This window comes from Scyliorhinus canicula, chromosome 1 (assembly GCF_902713615.1).
Source record: "Scyliorhinus canicula chromosome 1, sScyCan1.1, whole genome shotgun sequence".
NCBI lineage: Eukaryota > Metazoa > Chordata > Chondrichthyes > Carcharhiniformes > Scyliorhinidae > Scyliorhinus > Scyliorhinus canicula.
In genome coordinates, this window is record NC_052146.1 from 122,349,872 (window position 1) to 122,373,923 (window position 24,052).

The window sequence follows — 24,052 nt, forward strand, 5'->3', positions numbered from 1 at the left end:
CTACCTGGGCCAGCAGAGACAGGCATGCCCCTGACTTTTCACCTGGTGACAGACTAGCGCTTCTGCATAAAACCCTAGTCCTTGCGTGTAAAAATGTTTCCTAACTTCATTCCTGAATGATCTGGCTCTGATTTTTCGGCCATGCCCCCCAGTCCTAGACACTCCAACCAGAGGAAATAGTTTCTCTCTATTTACCCGATCAATTTCCCTCCATGAAAATTTTAATCAAATCAGCTCTCAACCTTCTAAATTCGAGGGAATATAACTCAAAGTTGCCTGTCCTAGTGACATTAGGAACAGCAGGAGAACATTCAGCTGCTCCAAGCTGCTTCACCATTCATTCATTCTCATTACATCTCGGCTGTATCTCAAGCTCCACTTACCCACCTTTGTCGATAGCCCTTTGTACTCTATCAACCTCCGTTTTAAAATCTTCAGTTGATCCCCAGCATTTTATGGAGAGAATTCCAAATTTCTATTAATTATTTTGTAAAAGGTTCCTTCTTAATTTCACCACTGAACATTAACTCATAATTTTATGGTGAAGTCCTCTTGTTCTTGATTCCTCCCGGTGAAGAATTATATTCCGTGCATCTGACCTTTCAAATCCTTTTCAATGGAAATTCAGCGTTCACTCTCCTAGCTGGGGCAGCTCAGTTGTTTGAGCACTTGATCAGGACTAAAAGCTTCAAATCCAACAGAGCTCATTGAGCCTTTAATCTTTCAGATGTCAACCAATTGAGTTCAATGTCTTAGCATGTAGGAGAAAAGCAGGCACGTGCTACGCTGTCACAGTGCCCAGTAGTGATACAGGGAATCACTTTGACAGCAAAGTAAACTAAACATGTCTGTCAGGAAGACCAATTGTCATGGCTGGACATTTTTCCTCTCTGGAGCAGCTTTTGACTTTTGTCATAGTATAAAATTCGTGAAAACAAGTCCATAGCTTTCTCGCCAGCTTTATTTCTATTGAAGTTACCCATTACCATCATTTTACACCATAGTAGCATCAGGATTCCTCACTTGGGGTCTCTCCCTGTCTCTCCTTTTCCTTTCTTTCTCCTGCTCTCTCCTTCCCTCTCTCACACTGTTCCACCTTCAATCTCTCTCTCTTTCTCTTTATGGGCAAGATCTACCAGCCGGGATGCGCATGCAAAGCAGCACGGTACGGCAGGTAGATGACAAATCTCTCTTCCGGATCAACCCGCTCGCCATGCCTTGCGAGATCTGATGTGGTCTTGCTAGACGTTGTAATGTGAATCCTGCCCATTGTAGGCGGGATCTCTTTCTGGCAAATCTGCATATTAGAGTGAGACAGCTAGTCACACTCTAACATGCATTCCATGATCAAACCAAGGCGTGGGATCAATCTCCCTCGCATTAGAGGTCTGGGGCAAGCACCAAAATAAAGACAAGACAGAACGGCACTTGTGGGGATCTCCCAGGGGATCGGAGGCCCCCAGGTGTTTGCCCTCTGAGCAGGATGGCACCCTAGCATTGCTGGTGCCACCTGGGCACCCTGGATGCCAGTCTGGAAGTGCCAATGTGCTCAGGTGGCACTGCCAGCTGGTTGGGGCACTGAAGCTCTGGCACTGCCAAGGTGCCAAGCTGACATTTTTTGCATGAGGGGGATTGGGTCTGGGGTCCCTGAGTAGGTGCGGTGGGGGGGGGGGGGGGGGGGGTGGTGTGCGAGGACCTGCCTATTGGTGAGTCAGGGTTTGAGGGAGGGTTCGGGGGTCATGTTGGGGGGTGGGAGATTGGGACGCCATTTAAAAATGGTGTCTCCATCTCTTCCTGCACTGAGGAGTTCTGCCGAATGGAGGTCCTACGTGCAGAAAATGGGACTAAGTACAACCTCAGCTGCATGTTTCCTGCTAAGGCCCATATCTACCGGAATGGCCGTTCAATAGAGCGTAGTGTTTCTCTGTGCTCCGAGCGCCGTGAAACACCCGGGCAAATCGCGCTATGGGACTCTAATCCCATTTGAGTAGATCACAACCATGTCACTCCCTCATTCTATTTCTCATTCTCTATCTCCCTCCCTCTCTCCTTTACTCTCTCCCTCCCTTGTTCTTTTCTTCAGTCTCTCCCACTCTTCCGCTTTCTCCTTTCCTCTCCCTCTGTGTCTTTTTCTATTTCTCTCTCTCTCCCTCTTTCTTACTATATGTCTCCTTAAATGTTCAAAGCTCTCTCTCGTTCACACTCTCTCCTTCATACTCTCTATTCTTCACTCCCTCTCCCCTTCACTCCCTCTCCCCTTCATTCCCTCTCTCCTTCACTCTCTCCCTCATCCCTTTTCTTTGCCACCTATGGAGAACATAAAGGGAAGAGAAAATAGATCCTGAGAAATGCTGCAGTATAAATCATTTAGTAAGTTAGAACTGTAATCTTTAATCTTTATGCTTGAAAACGGTTCTGATAATAGTGCTATAAATTTGCCATCATTATTTGGCTTGGTTTTTCTTATTTTATGTGCTTTCCAAAGTAATGGTCTGAAAACAGTTTCAATTGGCTGTAATTCCAAGTTCTAATTATTTTTCCATTGTGTCATAACTGCAGACTAAAAGTCAACAGCAGCTTATTTCAGGGCACTGCACCCTTTGAGGGTCTTCAGAATTGGAAATACAGCACTGAAATTCAGATCTTTAGTGATCTGCAGAATCCCGCCACCCAAACTGACTGGAATTATTGATCATCGACTCTCAGTAAAAGGAGAGGCTTGCAGTAAATAGCACCTCAGAAAAGTAGGTTGTAGCCAATGAAATGCTTGCAGGTTTTATGCTCAAGCCTCTGTGGTGGAACTTGAACTCGGAACATTCCGGCTCAAGCCGTAAGAGTAACACCCAATAAATCATGGCTGACATAAAGAAGATGAAAACAAACAATGTTCAACAATTGTGATTTTCTCAATTTTTCCCCGTGCAGGTTCCTTCTAAAGGGACCAATCCCCAACTGGGTTTTGGCAGAGGACGAACGATGTTTGTAAACTGGGCAGGTGCCTATCACACATTATCTTAACAATGCCATTAATTAGACAGCTGCCTCACCAATGAGCCGCCAATTCAGCAGCTATGCACCAGTTTATTTACAAAATTGTGGCCCTGCGCCAAGTAAAAGGAAAAGGAACGAGAATCTCATCACCAAACGCTACACCATGGAGCCTTCCTTGGGGAGGACTTTTCAAAATGCTTCAATATTTACATTTATTGATCATTCACGGATGAGCTTGTAGCTGGTTTCTGAGGTTGAGATTTAAAGGGTCTAGAATTTTCTTGAAAAATTGGCATTGAGCCTAGTGCACAGACTAGGTGCAGACATTTCGAAGCTGGCAGGAGGAGACTGAGAAACTGCCTTAAAAGAAATAAATTATGGCCGTGTTTCAACTAATTGGGAACAAAGTCCCCCAGTGAGCGTGTTTAGCCGCGTGTTCCCCGGCGCTCGCACTCTTGTTGTATAAGGGGCCTCAGCGGGGAATACTCGGCTGCGGTCGCACTCAGCCCCATTTTATACAGAGGGGAGCTCTGCTCGCCGGAACTCCCCACTGTACTGAGAGATTTAAAAATGGCGACCCCCCCTCCCACCCTCCAGCCCAAGTGTACTATGGGAGGGTCCGCGGCAACCACCTCCCGCCCGCCCCCTGCACCCTTCCCAACATACATGTAGGGCAACCTGGCCTTTTCTGCCGCATGCAAAATATGCCAGCTTGGCACCTTGGCAGACCTGGCACCGTGGCAATGCCCTGGCAATGCCACCTGGGCACCTTGGCAATGTTAGGCTGGCACTCAAACCAAATTCCAGTACCTGGTCATCCAGATAAACCACACCTGGACACAGATCCAGAAGCAAAACCTATCGAGTGTGGTAGAAGAGGCAAAGAGTGACCTGTGGAGGTGGGGCTTCCTCCCGCTCTCCCTGATGGGGCGAGTGCAGGCAATCAAAATGAACGTACTGTCAAGATTCCTCTTCTTATTCAGATCCCTTCCGATCTTCATCCCCAAAGCCTTTTCACCAAAGTAGACAAACTAATCATGGCGTTTGTGTTGGGGGACGAGGAGAAGAACCCTAGGATCCGTAAAACTGTCTGACAAAGAAGGAGGAATATTGGCGACCTGGCCATTCCAAACCTCCTATTCTATCACTGGGAGGCTAATGGAGAAAGGGTGCGGGGATGGATCAAAGAGCCGGCGGTGGAATGGGTGAGAATGGAGGAGATAACCTGCACAGCGACATCCCTCTGAGCATTTGCCACAGCCCTTCTCCCATTTCCCCCCCAAGAAGTACTCAAGAAGCTTGGTGGCTGTCCCGCTGAGGATGTGGAACAAATTCAGGCACCAATTCAATCTGGGGGCAATGTCTAGAATGTCTACAATCTGCAAAAACTATAAATTCACCCCTTCAACAATGGACGCCTTCTTTAAAAGGTGCAGACAGGATGAAGAAGTACTGATGGTAGGGGACCTATACATAGATGGCAGAGTAGCAACCCTGGGGGAATGAATGGACAAGCTCTAGCTCCTGGAAGGGAACATGCTCCGATACATGCAACTAAGGAACCTCCTCCGCAAGGAGAATACATTGTTTCCCCAGCTACTTGGATATCCCTACTAGACAGTCTTCTAACATTGGATGATATAGGGGACAGTAGCTGCACTGACATGTAAGGAAAATTGATGCAAAGAGGTAAGGACCCCACTGGGCAAGACACGGAAAAAATGGGAAGAGGTGCTGGGCATAGAGATAGGGGAGGGGCGGCATGGTGGCCCACTGGTTAGCACTGCTGCCGAAAGTGCTGAGGACCCGGGTTCGATCCCGGCCCTGGGTCACTGTCCGTGTGGAGTTTGCACATTCTACACGTGTCTGCATTAATTTCACCCCCCCAACCCAAAGATGTGCAGGGTAGGTGGATTGACCACACTAAATTGCCCCTTAATAGGAAAAAAATAATTGGGTACTCTAAATTTAAAGAAAAAAGACATAGGAGAGGATCAAAGCACTGCACAGGGCGAACTGCACCTCCTCATGCGCAGGGCTGAGTCTAACGCAACTAAAGATAGTGCACAGAGCGCACTTGACCAGAACACGTATGAGCAGGTTCTTCCCGGAGGTGAATGACAAATGTGAATGATGCCAGGGAGGCCTGGCCAACCACACCCACGTTCCGGTCTTTTTTGAGGCCATGCACAAGGGAGTGAGGGTGAGGGTGGAGCATTTCCCACAAATGGCAGTCTTCGGAATATCAGAACAGCCAGAGCTCTTTAAGAGGAGAAGGGCAGCCTTTGCCTCTCCGATCGCCTGCCAGAGACTCCCGCTCAGCTGGAGATCAGCAGCGCCACCCAAGGCCGCAGACTGGCTTTCTGACCTAGCAGAATTCCTCAAATTGGAGAAGAGAAAAATTTGCCATCAGAGGTACGGAGGAAGGCTTCCGCAACACATGAAACCAATTCACCAACCTGTTTGATGACCTGTACGTGACCAGCAACCAATAAGGAAGGAGGGGGGGAGGGGGGGGGGGGGCAGGCAGAGAGGGGAGGGGGGACTGAAACAGACAAAGGAAGAAGAAAAGGGGAGGAGTAGGAAAAGAGGGGAGGGGAGGCACCACCCAGAGTACAAGGGAAATAGGGCAGAGGAACTAAAGGGTACCAATTGGAAGACAAACCCAGGCAAAGGGCCACAGCAAACAACAATAGGGTACAGCTTGGTGGCCGCTAACACGCGTCTAGTATGATTTAATACCCTGGGGCAACATGTATATAGTTCAACGTATGGTTGTGGTAACTGACTACTGGGAGCCCAATGTTAATACACCTCGTATCTGTATATATGTTTCCTATGTATTCATAGCTGTTTATTTCTTCCCTTTTTTTTCTTTCTGGTGATGTTGTTACCAATAAATTCAAAACCAATAAAAATATTTTAAAAAAATATTTCTATAGCGCTGCATACAACCTCCGGAAGTGCTTTCTTGCTCACAAAGTACTTTCTGATGTACAGTTACTGTTGTAATGTAGGAAATGCATAGTAGGCAGAAAATAAGTGCAAGTCTGACTTGCAATAATGTATTAATTTTGCACAATTTGTTGAGAAGGACCAAACTGGAGGGATTGGTATCACCGCTAATTAGTTAATAGGAGTGCAACTGAGCTGCAGTATATTGCCGATTGTTCTAGATTCAAGTGCATTTCACACAGTTCCCTGTCCCTGTTCAGCACCAACATTAACTCTTTCCAACAAATAAGAGAAAGGAAGATATTTTCCTCAATTGTATTTGCTCACAAAGTGGAGAGGACTTTCTTTACTTTGCATTTTATTTGACTCATCTGGCATTGATGTTTTTCTGTGTCTTTTATTCTGTTAGGCAGTTCCAACCAGTAAGTGGAGACTCAGTGAAAATGTTTCCATACAAACAACAGCAGCAACCCAATTTTTAAACAATCATTCACGGGATGTGGGCGTCGTCGGCAAGTTAGCGTTTCATGCCCATCTCTAATCGCCCTTGAGAAGGTGAGAAGTGAGTCACCCTCTGTGAACCCCTGCAGTCCATGCGGTGTAAATGCACCCAGTGCTCCAGGACGGGTAGGAGGCCAGCGGCGGCTAAAGTGTTGAGGGGGTTTATGGACCAGATGGGAGGGGTGGATCCTTGGAGGTTTGTGAGGCCGAGGGCCAGGGAGTTTTCGTTCTTCTCCCATGTGCTTCAGGCCTATTCCCGGATCGATTTTAAAATTATGAGCAGGGGGCTGATTTCGAGGGTGGAGGATGCCGAATATTCGGCGATAGTCATTTCGGATCATGCCCCGCACTGGGTGGACCTCGAGCTGGGGGAGGAGAGAGACCAGCACCCGCTCTAGCGCTTGGAGGTGGGGCTGCTGGCGGATGAGGAGGTGGGCGGGCGGGTTCGATGATGTATCAAGAGGTACCTGGAGGCCAATGATAATGGGGAGGTTAGAGTGGGGACTGTCTGGGAGGCATTGAAGGCGGTGATTAGAGGGGAGTTGATCTCCATCCGAGCTCATAGGGAGAGGAGAGCAGAGAGAGAGGGAAAGGCTGGTGGGGGAGTTGGTGAGGGTGGATAGGAGTTACGCGGAGGCTCCGGAGGAGGGATTGCTGGGGGAGCGGCGTAGTCTTCAGGCCAAGTTCGACTTACTGACCACCAGAAAGGTGGAAGCTCAGTGGAGGAAGGCACAGGGAGCGGTGTATGAATATGGGGAGAAGGTGAGTAGGATGCTGGCGCATCAGCTCCGTAAGCGGGATGCGGCCAGGGAGATTGGTGGAGTTAAGGATAGGGGAGGGAATGTGGTACGAAGGGGGTCAGACATAAATGGGGTCTTCAGGGACTTTTATGGGGAATTGTATCGGTCTGAACCCCCAGCGGAGGGGGAGGAATGGGGCGCTTCTTGGACCGGCTGAGGTTCCCGAAGATGGAGGAGGGGCAGGTGGAGGGACTGGGGGCGCCGATTGAGCTGGAGGAGCTGGTCAAAGGGATAGGGAGCATGCAGTTGGGGAAGGCGCCGGGGCCGGATGGGTTCCCGGTCGAACTCTATAAAATGTATGCAGACCTGTTGGGTCCCCTGTTGGTTAGGACCTTTAACGAGGCAAGGGAGGGGGGGGCTTTGCCCCCAACTATGTCCTGTGCGCTGATTTCCTTGATCCTTAAGCGGGACAAGGACCCCCTGCAGTGTGGATCATACAGGCCGATCTCGTGTTAAATGTAGACACCAAGCTGTTGGCGAAGATCTTGGCCACAAGGATAGAGGACTGTGTGCCGTGGTTCATTCACGAGGACCAGACAGGGTTCGTGAAGGGAAGGCAGCAGAACACCAACATACGGAGGCTCTTGAATGTTATTATGATGCCGACGGTAGCGGGGGAAGCGGAGATAGTGGTGGCGCTAGACGCGGAGAAGGCCTTTGATAGGATTGAGTGGGGGTACTCGTGGGAGGTGCTGGAAAGGTTTGGGTTTGGGGAGGGGTTTGTCAGATGGGTGAGGTTGTTATATGAGGCCCCGATGGCGAGCGTGGCCACGAATAGGAGGAGGTCGGAGTACTTTTGGTTATACCGAGGGACGAGACAGGGGTGTCCCTTGTCCCCCTTGCTCTTTGCGTTGGCGATCGAACCCCTGGCTATGGCGTTGAGGGAGTCGAGGAACTGGAGGGGACTGGTGCGGGGTGGGGAGGAGCACCGACTGTCGCTTTATGCGGATGACTTATTGCTATATGTGGCAGACCCAGTGGGGGGAATGCCGGAGGTGATGAAGATTCTCAGGGAATTTGGGGACTTCTCAGGGTATAAGCTCAACCTGGGTAAGAGCGAGCTGTTCGTCGTGCACCCGGGGGACCAGGAGGAGGGGATTGGTAGGCTCCCACTAAAAAGGGCGGAGAGGAGCTTTAGGTACCTGGGAGCCCAGGTGGCCAGGAGCTAGGGGGCCCTACACAAACTTAACCTTACAAGGCTGGTGGAGCAAATGGAGGAGGAGTTTAAAAGATGGGACATGTTGCCGCTGTCGCTGGCGGGCAGGGTGCAGTCAGTCAAGATGACGGTGCTCCCGAGGTTTTTGTTCCTGTTCCAGTGCCTCCCCATCCTTATCCTGAAGGCCTTTTTTAGGAGGGTCAACAGGAGTATTACTGGATTTGTATGGGCGCATGGGACCCCGAGGGTGAGAAGGGTGTTTTTGGAACGGGGCAGGGATAGGGGGGGGGGCTGGCGCTGCCCAACCTCTGTGGGTACTATTGGGCTGCCAACGCAGCGATGGTGCGTAAGTGGGTAATGGACGGGGAAGGGGCAGCATGGAAGAGGATGGAGATGACGTCCTGTGTGGACACGAGCTTGGAGGCGCTTGTAACGGCGCCGTTGCTGCTCCCTCCAATGAGGTATATCACGAGCCCGGTGGTGGAGGCTACCCTCAAAATTTGTGGGCAATGGAGACGGCACAGGGGGGAGGTGGGGGTCTCGATGGGGTCCCCGATACGGGGGAACCACCGGTTTGATCCAGGAAGAATCGATGGCGGGTTCCTGAGTTGGCACAGGGCAGGTGTTATGAGGTTGAGGGACCTGTTTGTAGATGGGAAGTTTGCGAGCCTAGGTGAGTTAGAGGAGAATTTCGGGCTCCCCCGGGGAACATTTTTAGGTATATGCAGGTAAGGGCGTTTGCCAGGCGGTAGGTGGTGGGGTTCCCTCTGTTGCCCCCACGTGGGGTCCAGGACAGGGTGCTTTCGGGGGTGTGGGTTGGAGGGGGGAGGATTTTGGACATGTACCAAGTGATGCAGGAGGTAAACGAGGCCTCGGTGGAGGAGCTGAAGGGTAAATGGGAAGAGGAGCTGGGTGAGGAGATTGAGGAGGGGACGTGGGCGGATGCTCTGGAAAGAGTGAATTCCACCTCTTCATGTGCGAGGCTTAGCCTCATACAGTTCAAAGTGCTACATAGGGCTCATATGACCGAGACGAGGATGAGTAGGTTCGTTGGGGGCAAAGACTGGTGTACTAGGTGCTCGGAGAGCCCAGCGAACCATGCCCATATGTTCTGGGCATGCCCAGTGCTGGGGGAATTTTGGAAGGGGGTAGCAAGCACGGTGTCGAGGGTGGTAGGATCCAGGGTCAAGCCAGGCTGGGGACTTGCAATATTTGGGGTTGCAGTGGAGCCGGGAGTGCAGGAGGCGAAAGAGGCCGGTGTTCTGGCCTTTGCGTCCTAGTAGCCCGGCGGAGGATTCTTCTTCAGTGGAAGGATGCGAGGCCCCCAAGCGTCGAGGCCTGGATCAATGATATGGCGGGGTTCATCAAATTGGAGAGGGTGAAATTTGCCCTGAGGGGATCAGTACAGGGGTTTTCCAGGCGGTGGCAGCCTTTCCTAGATTTCCTGGCAGAACGGTAGGGAAAAAAGGCCAGCAGCAGCCCGGAGGGGGGGGGGGGGGGGGGGTGGGTCGCTTTGGTGGGTTGGGTTGAAGGGGCGTTTACATGTGTTCTTTGGTTATGACGGGTGTTAATCTCTTTCTTCTTTTCGCATTTAACGGGGGGGGGGGGGGGGGGGTTTGTTCTTTCTTGTTTTTCTTAGTTGTTAATATTTTTTTTTGTTTGTTAATATTTTCTGTTACAGTATTGATATTTTGTGAAAATCTGAATAAAAATTATTTTTTAAAAATAAATTTAAAATGCACCCAGTGCCTTTCAGGAGGGAGTTCCAGGATTTTAACCCAGAAATGACAAAGGAACGACAATTTAGTCTCAAGTCAGGATGGTTTGTGACTTGGAGGGAACCTTGGAGATGGGGTTTTCTCCTCTGGCTGCTGCCCTTGTCCTTCTAGGTGCTAGAGGCTGTGGATTTTGGAAGTGATAACATTGAAACCTCAAAGTTGTTACAGTTTATCAGTCAGATGGTACAGAGTGCAGCCACATTACGCTGGTGGTGGAGAGAGTGATTCCATTTTTCTGTAGCCATTTGATACAAACATATATGCTGCCAAAATAGTGACTTTTTTTTTAGCTTTTTGTATGTTTCGTATGGGGTTGGTGGGGGGGGAGATGTGTCAATAAGTGGTTCAAATTTGAAGCTGATCACAGCATCATCTGAGCACTTGAAAGACAGGGTTGCTAAATTCTGATCAAGGTTGGGAATATGGTTGATTTTAACTTCCTTTTCAACCCAAGTTGCTGGCAATTCCATGGCCGTCTGTTAACCTGGAACAATGAGGATTGAATTGAGGAGCTTCCCAAAGTCCATGGCTCAACTTTACCCTCAAGAGCTGAGCTCTGATGGTGGTGTTGGGGGGGGTGGAGGAGAATACGTTGGCAGTGGGAAGTCATCATGGCACTTCAGTGTCGTCCCGTCTTGCTGTCCCATCTGCTGCAGATGTTACACTAATAACTTCCTCTCAATTATTCTGAAGGGGAAACAACCCCCAACAGGAACAGCTACAAGAGATTAGATGTAAAAACAGTTCACCACAGGCAAAGCGAGAGCATGCTTAGAGCAAACATAATCTTGTTTTCTTGCTATTCCACGTGAGATTGAACCGGTCCAGGAGCCTGAGCGGGTCATTTCAATCTGAAATCCTTTCCTACAGACCTTATGATTCCTGTTATTATAATGGAATTGAAACTCCAATTGAAACAAAACCTCAGTATGTTGATGGTCCAGCCACACTAGTGCAGCTCAGAATGAGGAGTGTTATTTTAGCTGCAACCGGTTTAGTTTCAGTTTGTAAAATCTGTGCGTCTAACCCCCCGAGATAACCCATAAAGCCACCTGCACTCTATAAGTACAGTCATTTACTCTATGTAAATTCTAAATCAGACTTTGTATCATGTTCTCTTAGCTTTGGAAAAAGGAAACACAACCCAGTTTCTTTGTTGAGTTTCCAATCTACAACTAGTAATTATTCATCACGGCTGCATGCATGCTATGCAGAGAGGTACACAGATGTGCAGGGAATCTCTTGTTCATCTTTGTTCCTGAGCTGGTGATTCATGTTGGAAAATGTGCAGATTGTGAACTCGAGATGGGTAAGTTTCAGGATCGACTTTCATGTACCTCCCTCCCCTGTCCAATCCCGGTGGTCATTTAACTGTAAGTGGTCCATAAACACATGAAGTTTGCCCATTTGGACATGGCAGCAAAAGACATGGCTGTTGGCAGTCATGGACATACCCCAAAATGGATACCAGAAAAGGGCAACTAGTAACCCATGGGACCATGTCCCACCAAGCAGCCAGCACCTCCAAGAAGAGAGGGAGAGGAGCAAAGGAGGAATAAGTTGGTTAGAAGAGAAAGTGAGGTAAGGAAAAGAGAAGCTATTTGTGTTGGATTTATACAAACTGGTCACATGTAGTTCCAATGCCTATCAGCTTCAAGGATAGTTGAGGTTGGGTTTGCAAGATCCCTGTTATGTTACTGAAGCACATATTTGGAGAGAGGGCAGAGTGGAGTGGGGTTAATTGGGAAAATCCCCTGTTGTCACAATCACTCACCTGCTCCCATTTACTGAAGTATTTGCAGGTCAATCCATGCCAGAGGTCTCTGCACTGCAGGCTGAGGTGAAGTGGGAGAAAGAGGCAGGAAAACCTAGAATAAAGGTGAAAAAAAGGATAAAATGATAAAGCACCAAAACTCAACAATGCATTTTCTTTAATGAGGGTAAGATGTGGGAGAAACGAAGGATGGGATTGTCTAGCTGTTTCCACTGGCGGGATCTTCTGGTCCCGCTGTCGGCAGCCCCCGCTATGGGTTCCCTGGTGGCGGATTGTTTGAGCAATGGGAAACACCATTGACAGTGGCGGGACTGGGAGATCCCACCGCTGGCCAATGGCCTGTCACCTCTGGAAAACATGGCGCGAGGGTACAGAAAATCTTGCCCATGATGAAGAGGTTACAATAGCTGGGTATTGTTATGGGTCAAGGTTTAGAGAATCCCAAAGTGTATCATGGAATTCACCTGACCCACAACTTTTAATAGATTGTGGTATGGGGAGCACACAGCCCACTCTACAGGTGTGGTACAGCAGAAATGGACCAGTATTTTTAAAAACAAAACAATGTTTATTCTATGAACTCCAGTTAATATTTCTAGAACAAACAGTGAACATCTTAGCGAACAGTAAATCAAATGCACCCCCCAAAGAATACAACACTAAGTAACCTGTATGCTGTCCTTTTACACCCAGAAGACTTAACAAACCTTTAAACAGAAGCACATTAGGTTAAAGTCATTATTGCAAGCAGTTATTAGGTTTAAATCACCAAATGATCCAGAGATAGTCCTTCATGGCAGAGAGCTCAACAGTACAGCTGCTTTTTCTAACTTCAGCTGCAACACACTGAAAAACGAAACCAAAAAGACAGATTCACACCCAAGCTTTTTCTCAAAGTGAAACTAAAAAGCAGAACCAGAGCTAAGCTCCATCCACACTCTGACATCACTGCAGTAACATGAGCAGCTAACCATTTCTTAAAGTGACATTCTCATGACATCTCCCCCCAAGAAAAAAAAACCCATCAACTTCAAGATGGTTCAATTTTTCACCTTTTCACCATCCTTTAAAAAATGCACACAAGAAATATACTTTATCATTGCAAAAAACAACACACGCAAACAGGTATAATAATAGTCCCATTTTTTCGTTCTGTTTCGTCCAACTGAAAGCCTTCATGATTGACAGTCTCTTTGAACAAGAAGGTCTCTGAACAATCCGTCCATTGCTCTACGCCTCAGCATTTATCTTTAAAGTCAGATACTTAGTTCAATCTGATCACAGAGTCCCTTGTAATTCTCCAATGCAGGAGCATTGATTATCACAGTTTTCAGGCAGTCAAACGCCTGTTGAAACTCTGCTGTCCATTGAAATTTTCGATGTTTCTTCAGCAAGTCCATCAGTGGAGCAATCACGCTACAAAACATTTCCGCAAATGTTTGATCAAATCCACTCATGCCAAGAAATCGCATCATTACCCTTTGTCTTGAGGGTATCGGAAACTCCTCAAGAAAAGTGACTTGGGCTTTTCCAAATTCACTTTTGGCTAGGTTTATCACCAAACCCGCCTCCTGAAGTCGATTAAATAACTCCGTCAGATGTTTTAAATGTTCTGTCCATGTCTGGCTGAAAATTATCAGATAGCCGATGTATACCGCACAATTGGGTAATCCTGAAACAACTTTGTTAGGTAATCGTTGAAATGTGGCTGGAGCGTTTTTCATGCCAAATGGCATAACTTTGAATTGGTATATACCATCTGGAGTCACAAAAGCTGAAATCCCCTTCGCCCTTTCGGTTAAAGGTACCTGCCAGTAATCTTTAAGTAAATCCAATTTGGAAATAAAAGCGGAATGTCCCACTTTCTCAATGCAATCCTCCAAACGTGGGATAGGACAAGAGTCCGTTCCTGAAACTGCATTAACCTTTCTATAGTCCACACACAACCGTTGGGTACCGTCTGGTTTAGATACCATCACTCTGGGTGAGCTCCATTGGCTGCAACCCACTTCAATTATGCCATTTTTAAGCACAATCTCAATCTCTTGGTTAACCTGTGCCATTTTGAAAGGATTAAGCCTATATGGATGTTGTTTGATTGGAACAGCATTTCCCACATCGACATCATGTATAGCCATTTTAGTACTTACCTATTTATGTCCACAAACTTGCCCATGCGATATCAATAACTCTTTCAGGTCAGTTCATTTTTCCTCTGGAAGGTAACTCAACAAGTTATCCCGATTTTTAAGAAAATCCTCATTTTCCAATTTAATTTGTGGTATGTCAAGTTCACAGTCATCTGGATTTGGTTCGTCACTTTGAGTTAGAACTATTAAAACCTCCTTTTTCTCTCCTTCCCTTTCAAAGTACCTTTTAAGCATATTCACATGACACACTCGGTGAGTCTTCCTTCTATCTGGTGTTTTTACCACATAATTCATCTCACTTAATTTCCTTTCAATCTGATAAGGTCCACAAAACCTAACTTTTAAAGGCTCACCTACCACTGGTAACTTCACTAAAACTTTATCCCCACTGGCAAAACTACGAACTTTGGATTTCATGTCCGCGACCAGTTTCATCACATTTTGTGCAACTTTTAACTGCTGTCGAGCCAATTCACCTGCTCTATTTAATCGTTTCCTAAAAATTAACACGCAATCCAATAATGTAATTTCCAATTTTCACTCACCAATTTTTCCTTTATCAATTTACGTGGTCCTCTTACCTCATGACCAAAAATTAGTTCAAAAGGACTAAATTTGGTTGACTCATTAAGTGCATCCCTAATTGCAAACAGTACGAATGGAATTCCTTCATCCCAATCCTCTGGATAATCGTGACACTAAGCCCTCGACATTGTCTTTAATGTCTGATGCCACCTTTCTAACATTCCCTGCGATTCTGGATCTGCAGTTGATTCAAATTGTTTTATTCCTAAGCTATCCATAACTTCTTTGAATAACCTTGAGGTTAACTTTTATCCTTGATCCGATTGCATTTCTGTGGGTAGTCCATATCTCGTAAAGAATTTAAGTAATTCCTCCACAATCTTTTTAGCCGTAATATTACATACTGGAATGGCCTCTGGAAACCTAGTAGACACATCCATTATAGTCAAAATATATTGATTCCCACTTTTTGTTTTAGGAAGCGGTCCTACGCAATCAATTAGGACCCTTGTAAAAGGTTCCTCAAATGCTGGAATGGGTATTAAGGGCGCTGGTGTTATCACTGCTTGAGGTTTCCCTGTCACTTGACATATGAGACATGATTGACAACATTTAACTACACCTTTATGCAGTCCAGGCCAATAAAAATGTTTCTGGATTTTAGCTTGAGGTTTCCTTATTGCCAAATGACCTCCCACTGGTACCTTATGTGCAACTTGCAACACCTCCTTTCTATACCCTACCGGCAATACTACTTGATGAACCTCTGCCCACTTTTCATCCACCTGCATATGTAAAGATCTCCATTTTCTCATCAAGACATTACTTTTCCGGTAATAACACTCTGGTATTCACTCAGATTCCTCTTCCGTGTATGCTTACTGATACATCCGTTTTATTTCTACATTTTTCTGTTGTAACTCTGCCATTTTTCCTGAACTAAAAACATCTGCCTCATCCACTAGCTGTTCGTGTTCTTTTTCAACCATCTGATCAAAAATCGTTTCTGATAATTGCACTTCAACTTCATCTTCACTATTTGATTTCTCCTCTTGTCTTAACCTGTGACTTTGCGACCTTGTTACTACACCATCCGGAACAATCCCAGGATATTTGTCCTTCAACACTTCAGTTGTCTGATTTTGCACTGGCTTATCAACCACAGTAGGCATCACTCCCACCTGTGATCCAGCTATAGCATTACCCAAGATAATCTGTTTCCTGGACAAGATAATTTCTCTATTACTCCTACTACCACATCACCACTCTTCACTGGACTTTCCAACCTTACCTTATATAATTGAACACTACTCCTCTCACCCTGAATTCCACATATTACCACCTTTTCTGGCAACATTCTTCCCAAACTACATAACTCCTCATCTCTTACCATCAAAGATTGACTAGCTCCCGTATCTCTTAAAAGTGTGACTTCTTTACCTGCTGCTCCTGATATACATGAGTAAACTTTACCCACACAAGTAAATTATTTAAAGAGATCTGGCACCTTCTTATCAATCACCTCTTGATCAGGCTGTACAATCTTTTGCACCTCCTTCGCTTCACTTTCCTTTACCACTTTAACAAACCCCACTGTCTTAGCCTGTTTTACTACATCAGCCTTCCCAATGCGTTCCTTCAACCACCAACACTGTGACTTTACATGGCCAAGTTTATGACAGTGAAAACATTTGAAACTTTTCATTTCTTTTCCACCGTCCTGGATATCTTTTTTAGTCTGAGGTACACTCTCCTTATTATCTCCCATCAGATCACCTTTACCTTTACCACCTGAGTATTTCTCATGTCCCCAATTTCTATCCCTCACAGGCTGAAACTGATTGGCGGAAACCAAACTTTGATTTATGAACTAATTCATAATCATCTGCCATTTCTGCTGCTAATCTCACAGTTTTAACCCTCTGCTCTTCCACATGAGTTCTCACTACATCAGGAATTGAACTTTTAAACTCCTCCAAAAGTATAATTTCTCTGAGAGCTTCATACATTTGGTCTATTTTCAAAGCCCTTATCCACCTATCAAAATTACTCTGTTTGATCCTTTCCAACTCCATGTATGTTTCACCAGGTTCTTTCCTTAAATATCTAAACCTTTGTCTGTAGGCTTCAGACACTAGTTCATTGCACCTAAGATGGATTTTTATCACCTCCTCATACGTCTCAGGTACCTCCTCCGGTAGTGATGCAAACACTTCTCTCGCCCTACCTACCAGCTTTGTTTGAATCTGTAATACCCACATGTCCTGTGGCCACTTCATTTGTTTAGCTACCTTCTCAAATGAATTGAAAAAGGCTTCTACTTCCTTCTCATCAAACCTTGGCAATGCTTGGACATATTTAAATAGATCCACACCAAACCTTTGAATATGACGCTCTTTCTCACTATCCTCATCACTATCATCCAACTGTACGTTTCCCTTTATGCCTGCCAATTTTAACTGACTGCCATGTTTCATGGCCATTTTCTGAAGTTCAAACTCTCTCTCTTTATCTTTTTCCCTGATCTGTATCTCCCTTTCTCTTTCTTTTTCCTCTCTCTCTCTTTCTTTTTCTTCTCTATCTCTTTCGTATTCAATCTGCACAAATTCTTTCTCATGTTCCATTTGTTTAATTTGTAACTGAATTTTTGCCATTTCCAATGAGTCAAACTGTATCTCAGACAACTTTAACTGCCTAGCCACCGCCAAAATTACCTAATCTTTTTTGCATTTTGTCAGGTAATGTTAACTGCAAAGTTTTTTGCCAAATCTAACAGTCTGGTTTTAGTCTATGTCCGTAAGTTACTGCGTGTGACCGTCTCCGCCCCCAAAAACCTCTGAACCTCTGAAAGAGCCACTGTCCACAATACAGTCCCCACTTAAACTAGAATACCACACCTGATAAGCAACCACAATATGCTGATATATATGCAATACACTGTCTTTAAGTTCACCGAGCCAATCCAATAGCTAGACTTTTATCCCCCTTAAGCCCCCAATTTGTTATGGACCAGGGTTTAGAGAACCCTAAAGTATCATGGAGTTCACCTGACCCACAACCTTTAATAGATTGTGGTATGGGGAGCACACGGCCCACTCTACAGGTGTGGTACAGCAGAAATGGAAATGTATTTTTTAAAGCAAAACAGTGTTTATTCTTTGAACTCAAGTTAACCTTTATAAAATATGCAGTGAACATCTTAACAACCATTAATTCAAATACAGCCCCCAAAGACTACAACACTAAGTAATCCTTTATGCTTTCCTTTTAACATCCATAAGACTTAAAAACATCATCTTTAACAGAAGCACATCAGGTTTAAGTCACTACTGAGAGCAGTTATTAGTTTTAAATCACCAAAGGATCGATTTACAGTTTTTAGATTACAGAGAGAGAGATTAATACCCCTTCTGGTTGTGACTGCAGCTATCCAGCTCTGAAAACGAAACTAAAACACACCCTGCAGCAAACAGCCGAAAACGCAAGTAAAAAGCTGACAGACAGCCCAGCGTCACCCACTCTCTGACATCACTGCAGTAATAAACACCCATTTCTTAAAGGTTCTCTCACTACAGATATGTATATACACACCCATTTATAAAAACCCATTTCTTAAAGGTACTCACATGACAAAATCATGGCATACAAGACCTGACAAATCTCTCATATAGTCCAAGACAATTTGTTTTATCTACGCTTTCACAGCCATTGTTTTGAATTCCTGAAACAACTGCGTCAGTTTTGTCTGCCGTGACAGCTTTGCTGCTTTGTTTTAATTACATGATATTTGGTGAAGTTCACTTCCAGAAGGTGTAAGCCTGAAGTGGGGCCATAATTATATTCATTTATATTCATAATGTCATTCTTTGGCCCTCACCCTCCATCTGCTCATCTACTGTCCTTTAAAGCTTGCCCTGTTGGAAATGCATCTGCTTAAACTCCTTCTTTATAACTTACAGCACAATGCCCTCCCCACTCCCGATGCCTCTTAAAGTCCTTATTTTCAAATCTGTGGCAACTTGTTTTGAACTTTTTGCAGTACTATATACTGTAGAGAACATAAAAGTTATTTTCTACCCACTACCGCTCACCAAAAATGTGAGGTATCAGCTAATGTGAATTAAGTATGTTTGAATCATGTGGGAGGCGGGGGAGGGGATGGGGTGGTGGGGCTTCACTACTTTAAGAGGGTGTTTGCCTGGACCAACCTCACCAATCCCCTTCACAGCCTCGAGTCTTCAGTAAACTCAGTCAGCGAGGAACTCCTTGCGAGAGTTGTTTAAAAAAAGGCAGCAAACTAAAAGGCCCTCCCATGACTCATTCTGATGTAATGGGTTACAAATAATTACCGAGTTGCTTGTGTGGAACCAGTGGTTTATTTCTGTGGGACTTATTAAAGATGGAAAACAAAATCTTGACTAAGATTATCTGTCCTGTGAACTCTGTATTCTAATTGTATTCCTTTCAGGGGAGAGCAAAGTTGCCCCGAAACAACTGCATCAGAGTTTCTTCGGTTTGTGATATGAGAATGTACCAAGGGGCTCCCCATGTTGACGTGTTTTTAATAAGGACACGGGGAGTGCACACCGAGTAAGAATAAAAACGTTGGTTTATTTACAGTAACTTAATAAATAATTCCTGATAGATCTCTACCAGGTCCCTCCTCGGTCGTGCCTCATTGGCCGACCTTTTACTCTTAGCTGAATGGAGTTCCCCCATCGCTCAGCGAGGGAGCTTGTACTCTGCGAGAACCAGGGGGAATGTAATCATTGCTACCCCATAGGCCCTGTGCAGGATATGACAATGTTATTGCTGGATATTTAAGAAGTGCAGAGAATATACAGGACTGCCTCGAATTCCCTGCATCTTTACATATTTATACTTACCTTGCGGAGTGTGATTTGCTGCCTAAATATCATACGAATGATGTTCAGTTTACCTAATAAATTCCACAAAATGTGGCCATTTTGGTTTCTAAATGGACGTGATAATGACAACTTTTTGGCCTCGCTCCGTCACTCGTCCTGTACAAGTCCTTAATCAAGGACTTAAACAAAAATAGTCACATATTGATGAAGGCACTCAAATGGCGAGTCACAGATACCTGCAATAGCCCACATACCTCCTCCAGATACAGGCCAAATGGCTAAACACCTTCTGAACTCAGTGAATACAGGGATCAACCCGCTGGATGTTTATTTTCGCTACCGATGAAAATTAATCAGGCACAGAGCACGAGCCATGAAATAAATAGAAAAAAATGGACTTTTATTTCAAGAAACAGAAATTTCCAGAAAGCCCAATCAAAATAACTGACTGCAAATTCAGTCAGGTGGAAAGGAAAGACTCCTCTTTATTCAATGGCTGGGATTCCCTGATCCGTGTTTGCCCAGCCACCGCTGCCAGCGAGAACGGAGAATTTGGCGTTCTGCTAAAACTCCATTCACTGCTGCATGACCAGAGAACTATGCCGGCCAAAATGGACGCGGAATTCCGGCCAACGTCTTACGCAACCTCAGGATGTCTCAAATGCTATCCAGCCACATCTGGGGCGGGATTCTCCGACCCCCCCGCCAGGTCGGAGAATCTCGGGGGGGCGGCGTGAGGGCGGGGGGGGGCACAGTTGCGGCCCAAGATCGGGGCCCACCGACCTGGGGTGGGCCTGTGCCATGGGGCACTTCTTCCTTCCGCGCCGGCCCCTGTAGGGTTCCGCCATGGCCGGCACGGAGAAGACACCCCCCTTCGCATGCGGCAGAATACGCCGGCCGGTCTGCGAATGCGCAGAACCACGCTGGTGGTTCTGCGCATGCGCTAACTCACGCAGTCCCTTCGGCGCCTGCTAACGCGGCGCCAACCCCTCTGGCGCCAGCCTAGGCCCCGGAATTGCGGAGAATTCCGCTACTTATGGTTGGCCCGTCGCCGGAGTGGTTCGCGCCGTTTGTGACGCCGGCGTCGGGCCATCGCACATATCGCAGAGAATCCCGCAGCTGTAGTATAGTCACTTTTGCAATGTAGGAACTCCTGCTGCCAATCTATGCACGGCAAGCTCCCACTAACTGAAGGCGCACCAACTGACAATCATTACATGGCACAGAAGCTCATTGAGTGATTGGTTATGAATGGGCTATATGTTGCCAGCCCTAGGTGGCTGGTTTTGAGACAGGAGCATGGGGAGGGTCAGCACAATGGAAGGCAAATGCAAAAAGGGTCTGGGCGAAGTGTGGGCTCGCAAATCATATTTGGTTGGCACGGTAGCACGGTGGTTAGCACTGCTGCCTCACAGTGCCATGGACCGGGGTTCAATTCCGGCCTTGGTTGTCTGTCTATATGGAGGTTGCACATTCTCCCCGTGTCTGCATGGGTTTCCTCCGGGTGCTCCGGTTTCCTCCCACAGTCCAAAGATGTGCAGATTCGGTGGATTGGCCATGCTAAATTGCCCCTTATTGTCCAGAAATGTGTACATGTGTTGTGGGGATGGGGCGAGAGAGTGGGCCTAGTGAGAGTGCTCTTTTGGAGAGACAGTGTAGATTCAATGGAACAAATGGCCTCCTTCAGCACTGTGGGGATCCTATGGTCCCAAGGTCCTGAATCGCCTGAAAAAAATTAGATTCAATGTTCACTCTAACTTCTGCTTGCAGTGCACAGTGCAACCACTTTAAGCTTGATGCACAGCTGTCCATGCATGCGTCTTAAGGGAAACATGGTTTGTGCATGGCCTGTTCACACGCTGCGTGGCTCATCCACAATTGTTGTGTGGCCACACACTTGCTCAGCTTAGAGGGAACATTGTTGGTGACTTTATGGATGTCTTTAAAATTAAGAAGCTGTGTGGCGCTAACAATTACAGTCAAAGACGAGAGACAAGTTCAATCGAGGCTTTATTGCTGTGTGATGCTATTCCTCCGGCTGCAACTGAAGACGGGAGTCTGAGTGACTCACACGCATATTTATACACAAGCTCCCTGTGGGCGGAGCTAGCCGGCAGGGGCTTACCGGAGGAACCTGTATTACAGGTACAGCCATACATCCCACTACTGCAAGTATGCATATCTACAGTGGTTATCACCACATTCACACCCTGTAAAAATGAGTCCGGCGGGGGTGACGTATAACTATGATACAAAGGATGAAATATTTACAACAGGGTCCAAACAAAGAAAACCAAGGGCAGCCTTCACGGCCACTTCCGGGGCCGATTCTCCCCCCCGGGCGGGGCTAGGAGCACGGCCCCGTGCGTCACGGTGGCGCGGCCTTGACGACGGTCGTCAAGGCCGCACGTCAAGCATCACGGCGGCTGACGCGGCCGATGATGTCAGCCGTGCATGCGCAGGTTGGACACCGCCAACCCGCGCATGCGCATGTTGGCGTCTTTCTCCTCAGCCGCCCGGCAAGATGTGGCGGCTTGATCTTGCCGGGTTTCGGAGGGGAAAGATTGCGTCTGTTTTGGACGCTGTCCCGACGATCGGTGAGCACCGATCGCGGGCCTGTCCCCTCCTGAGCACAGTCGTGGTGCTCCCGTCCAAATCGGGCCCCTAGATGCCCCAAATGGGCATCTGGCGCCCATTTCACGATGGCAGCGAGCAGGTGTGTTTCCTGCCGTGGTGAAATGGGCGTGAATGCCCGGCCGCTCGGCCCACCGGCCTCGGAGAATCACCGCTCGCCGTAAAAAACGGCGAGCGCCGATTCATGACGTGGGTCGGGCGTGGGGGGTGGGAGAATAGCGGGAGGGCATGAAAAATGTCGGGAGGCCCTCCCACTATTCTCCCACCTGGCGTGGGGGGCGGAGAATCGCGCCCCAAGAGTCCATCTGGTCAGCAGGTTACAGCTTGAGCCAAACCGGCGGTCGAATGTTCCGCTGTGATCGGCGTAGCTTTGGTGGTGATGTCGGTGCAGATGCTAGCAGTATTGGTGCTGGCTGCTGGCGGGATGACTCCGAGAGCGAGCCGAAATCTTCCGTGTCCTCCAGTGTGGGTAGGGGGACGAGGTATGGACCTGGAGGGATTCTCGCTGCCAGCGAACGGCACACCGCCGAGGGTCCTGCGGCTGGGGGGATCAGATTCAGGAGCATCGCTGGGCTGGCCGGTGACATGCACAACGCGATGACGCCAGTTTGGAGGGGGCGGAGCCCAGAAGCTGTGGAATGCACTTTTCAGGGCTACGGAGAGAGATTGGGGGATGGGACTAATCGGATAACTTTCTCAAAGGCCCGCACAGACACTGCAGCTGAATAGCCTCCTTCAGCGCTGAAAGCATCTACAATTCTAAAAGATTCTCCATTTTGCGGCTAAGCGCCGGCGCCAGTGGAGCATGTCTGATCTTTTACGACAACAAAATTGGCATGGAACCCTCTCTGATTGTGGGACCGGTGAGGGGCTAGCACTGGGAGTGGGTGAAACTCCCGTCTTCTGCACCGAAAACGGATGGAGAATGGCCAGGTCACAGGCCGCGCATGCGCACGGCTGATGACCTGCAGCAGTCGCGCCATACAACATAACGCCGGCCATGCGCGGGTTTGACCCGGCATCCGCGACCCCACAGCCCACCCCCTGACCACCCTCTACTAGTCCCCCCAGTTCTCGCGGAAGTCCTCCCGGCCAGCGGTATGGATCCCGGCCGAGTGCTACGGCGCTGGACACAGTCCGAAGCCATCACGCCGGGGTTCCCGCACGGCTGAGACCACACTTGTCCTGCACCGTCGGGAACTCGGCCCATCGGGGGCGCAGGATCGCGGGTGGGCTGGCTGGTGATGTGTGCGACGTGATGACACAAGTGTGGGGGGGGCGGACCATGGTTGACTGGCATCAAACCGGCGGCAGCCCCGATTTCGAGGTCAGAGCCCATTCTCCTCCCGAACACGAGTTTAGAGTCGGGCAACAGAGACTCTTTCCTATGATTGCTGCTTTCATATCACAATATTGGAGACAAAATTACTCCATCAGTCCGCAATGAGACTAAAGCCGATGTTTTTGACCATTTGCTGTTTGTTTGACTTTCCTGTGCAGAAATCTGCTTCTGCGCGTACCAACATAACAATAGGGAGTGAACTTCAATCGTAATCCACCGACTGAAGACATAAACTGTGGAATTTTCTCTCAAAACCTCCCCATTTCTCCGCCTCTCTCTCCTTCTTTATCCTCCTCCTACTTCAGGTAGCAGTTCCAAAGAGAGTGTTGGTGACCTTGGAATTTCATTGGATTGGTCCATGGTTAAGTTTGGTAAAGTACTGCAGCGGTTTATTGTTGCATTTTTCAGTGTGGTGGCCCAGGAAACTCCCATTCTTACGCCCGGCCATTAGGTGTATTGGATGGACTTACGGCTGATTATCAACCTGTGTGACCATATGATGAATGTTCCTTCCATGATTCCCAAACTTCTGGCTGAAGGTAGGGACGCTATCATTGCACCACAAAACCGTCCTTCTT

The 24,052-nt window shown here is 47.4% G+C and overlaps 1 protein-coding gene across 9 annotated transcripts in view; it reads right to left on the minus strand.

Moving 5' to 3' along the window:
- Window positions 1-24,052, minus strand: part of LOC119967034 (transcription factor HIVEP3) — a 537,108-nt gene that overhangs the window by 154,575 nt on the left and 358,481 nt on the right. For 6 of the 9 annotated variants that reach the window (XM_038799062.1, XM_038799046.1, XM_038799055.1 and 3 more), the window contains one exon: window positions 11,956-12,049. The gene's annotated coding sequence lies outside the window, so the exon portion shown is untranslated. Of the gene's footprint in view, window positions 1-383; window positions 683-11,955; window positions 12,050-24,052 lie in introns of those variants that run through there. The other 3 variants (XM_038799105.1, XM_038799087.1, XM_038799114.1) reach the window with 2 other exon arrangements.